A 3,608-nucleotide genomic window follows, 5' to 3' on the forward strand; every position below is an offset into this window, starting at 1 on the left:
CGTATGGACCGGAATGAAGGACCCCACCAGAAGAGACGCCCCACTCATCCTCCACAACGTTTCTAAGCGTTACCGACTTCGCTTCGGCTTCTGGCCAAGTCTCTGCGTCGGTACGTGGCACATAATGGTATTATTGGCACAGGTTCAGAGTCACAGTCCCCGTCCAGGCTCCGGGCGCTCAGCCCTTCCCTCTCAGTCCCTCGCCGGTTCCTCTTCCTCCGCCGGATTCTTTGCTCGCACGTTTGTCTCTTTCTTCTTCAAAAAAAACCGCGCTCCTTCAAAAACGCAGGTACCTACAGGCGTGTTCATTTTTATAAAAATATATTTGGCCCGTAGAACGCTGCTCTTTGAGTCTCCTACTGGTAAACAGAAATGGTAGGTACAGGTAACCCATTATTTTGTTATATTTTTTACAGGTTCACCAATGGAATCCTGTTAAGGGCGAGAAGAAAAACAAAGATTAAATCAGGACAGGGAAATGCATCCTGACTCGCGTTGCCTCTTGGATTCCCCCCAGGAGCCCGGCGGCGTCCCCATCAAAAAAAAAGCTCCGGGGAGCCAGCACGGAGGGGCACAAGCAGTTTGGGGGAGCAGGAGCCAGCCATCGCCCCCTCCCCGGGTGCCAGGCTGTGTTCAGGACCGGGATCACTCCTTCTGCCTGCCCAGAGGAGCCCCAGCCTCGCCAGCCGTGTTCGCAGGGCAGCCCTCCGAGGGGGATGCACGTCTCAGGAGGGAGACGCGGTGGGGGAGCGGTGGGAGTGGCGAAGGGGCTTCGGTGTGCCTCACCGCACACTTTTATCTCCTTGGGGTCCTTGCCAAAGCGTGATTTATTTCTGACCATCCTTGCACTCTGGAGCTTCTCATACTTGGGCTAAGAGCAGTGAGTGCTTGGGCAGATGAGAAGATGATGATGAGCACTAACAAGATTTTCTAAAGTTAAATGCCCTAAAGAAATCAATAGAGAATTGGTTACGCATCAAAAGCAGAGATCCTATTGAAGTTCTTCTTAAGCTATTTATTTGCCGTCTTCTGAAAGATCTCTCCCTACGTAATCTTTAAACCTCCACGCCAAGACAATTACTCCCCATCATTAGCGTGTGGCTGACGTGTACAGCTTTCCTAACCTTACATATAGCTTGATGTCCGTGCTGTGACACGGCTGAGCCTGCCCCAGACCGCTCCCCACGCGCGGGCGTCATGTACAGCAGATCTCTGTGTGTTATTTTCCAAGGGCAGGGAGCGACAGGACAAGGGGTGACGAGTTTAAATGGAAAGAGGGAGATTGAGATGGGACATCAGGAAGGAATTCTTCCCGCAGAGGGTGGGGAGGCACTGGGACAGGTTGCCCAGAGAAGCTGTGGATGCCCCATCCCTGGAAGTGTCCAAGGCCAGGCTGGATGAGGCTTGGAGCAACCTGGTCTATGGTAGGGGTCCCTGCCCATGGCAGGGGGGTAGGACTGGGGTGGGCTTTGAGGTCCCTTCAACCCAAACATCCTCTGATTCTACACAACGCCTCCACACTTGCTGCCCGCAGCGCGCTCACGATGCCCCCAACTCGGCTGTGCCTTCTGCCCGGCCGGTTATCAGCATTTAGAGATGTGATACGCGCTTTTTTTTGTTCAAGGTGGTTTTTTTTTCCCAATGTTATTTTTAAAGCAAGATGCCCACTCCACACCATCTCCACGAACAACACTGAAGTCTTAATTAGCGAGACGGATTTTGCAGAGTCCTTAATCTCCTGCACCGGCGCTGTGTTGGGACTGCTGCTATTCCTCCAAAGACAAGCCTGGGTGGTTTTTTTTATGATGACTCATTATCCGTTAATGTTAATACAAACCGTTTGCTGTTGTTGGGCAGAACGGGGCCAGCACAGCAGCTGCTCGCTGTGTTCAAAGCACAGAATTACCGTACCACACCGTAAATTTTAACAGCCTTGTGCAAAAAGCAAGGGTCGCCTCAACGTTGCCCGCACCAGCACGATTTTCAGGTCTCGAATCGCCACTTCCCGATCAGCGATGCCAAACGTTTACGTAGTTCTGGATGAACGCTGTTTAACGCATGCATTGCAGGATGTGAAATTTATATTGTATTCCAAATAGCCTCTTTGCACAAAGTAGGTCAGCGCTTGATCAACCTCACAGATTTTTGTATAATCCCATTCCATGGGGTTTTTCAGTCAAAGAGAGTGGGATTAAGGCCAAGAATAATGCAAAATCTCAAACTTCATTTCAGAAAGCCCCACGGGCAGTACGAAATCAAACCCAAACAGCTGTGGTGCCCAGCCAAAGCCACTCGAGTCGTCGGCAAACTTCCCCGTTCGGTTGGCCAAACGGTGGCTGTTCCTCACGCTGCGCCGCCCCCATCATCCACCGAGTTGGGGGCAGAGGTAGTGCAGCTCCATAGACCCCTGTGCACACAATCCTCCAGTGAGTTGCCTGGTCAAATGCTTTAATGGACCGCTTTACTCTTCCTCTAAACCGTGCCACGCTGCTGCTGCACCCGTACGCCGCACTGCCCGGCGGCACCGGCGCCCTCCCCCTCGCTCCTCTTGGCACAGGATGAATCTGACCCCAGGAAATAACTTCAACATCTGCTTGGCGTGTAACCAGCCGAGTTTGACCAGGTTTCCTGACACGGCCTCAGCGCTGCCTGCAGCTCTCCAGGCTGGTGACATCTGCTCCCTGCACCCATATCACGCTACCGTCAGCATCCTCAAATGCCAGGATGCTGTCTGGGCACCACGACGTCTGGCTCTGGCGCGGTGCTGATGGGCTGTAAAGTGTAAAGTCCGCACTGAACTCCAACCAGCCTCCCGGGGCTCGTCTAGCCGAAATCTCTGTGCTCTCTGCCCTGCCACCCCTGGCCACATTCACCATCTTGTGCCTCCAGCTCCGACACTACCCATTCTGTAGTACCAATCTGCTTGTTAGACAGCTTAGAGCTGTGATGTGCCACCAGTTAAAACTGGGTAAGTGCTTTGAGCCTTTCCAAAGAGAGAGGAAACCAGTTTAGCGTCCAGCATATGGCCGTGTACCTGCAAAGAGCAGGGAGACTTCATGGTCCCGCTCACCCCGGATGCGGGGGTGCTCCCTTCCTGCCTTCTCCATCCTCTGCACACTCTGGGAAGAGAAAGCCGCGCATAACCCCTCCAGCCAGGAGGCTCCGTGTGCTCTAGAGCATCCTTCCACCTCTGCCAAGATGCACCGGGTCAACATCAACTCTCACCTTCTGGCTGCTACCCTAACAGCCAGCCAGGAATCTGGCCACCCCTCCAGAAGAGATGAGCTCAAAGCAGCTGCTTCTCCTTTTCCACCAGCCTCTCCTCCAGGAACGAGAGCTGGAAAAGCATCCTCCGCCCCACCACCCTCCCTGTGCTCCGCAGCATCTGTCTGGTGACAGCACAAGGCAACCGCGACGACAGGGGACAACCTACCGGGGAGTGATCTCGCTACCACCAGCCACGCCATCTGCTCTCGGGAGGTTTTACCTTACACAGCGACATGCGAAACCTGAAATATTCATTCTGTCTGCGGGATGTCCCAGCTGGCACACAGGCACTCAGGCAAAACACTCTGTTGAGATGCATCTTTTGACTGCCGGCTCCCGGG

At 53.7% G+C, this 3,608-nt stretch overlaps 1 protein-coding gene across 1 annotated transcript in view; it reads right to left on the reverse strand.

Moving 5' to 3' along the window:
- Position 1: 1 nt before the first annotated feature.
- Positions 2–3,608, reverse strand: part of AJAP1 (adherens junctions associated protein 1) — a gene marked incomplete at its 5' end in the record, with an annotated part of 11,639 nt that continues 8,032 nt past the window's right edge. The window contains one exon of the mRNA XM_010153274.1: positions 2–432. The remainder of the gene's footprint in view (positions 433–3,608) is intronic.

The sequence above is a fragment of the Eurypyga helias genome, unplaced genomic scaffold (assembly GCF_000690775.1).
Source record: "Eurypyga helias isolate BGI_N326 unplaced genomic scaffold, ASM69077v1 scaffold30036, whole genome shotgun sequence".
Classification (NCBI taxonomy): Eukaryota; Metazoa; Chordata; class Aves; order Eurypygiformes; family Eurypygidae; genus Eurypyga; species Eurypyga helias.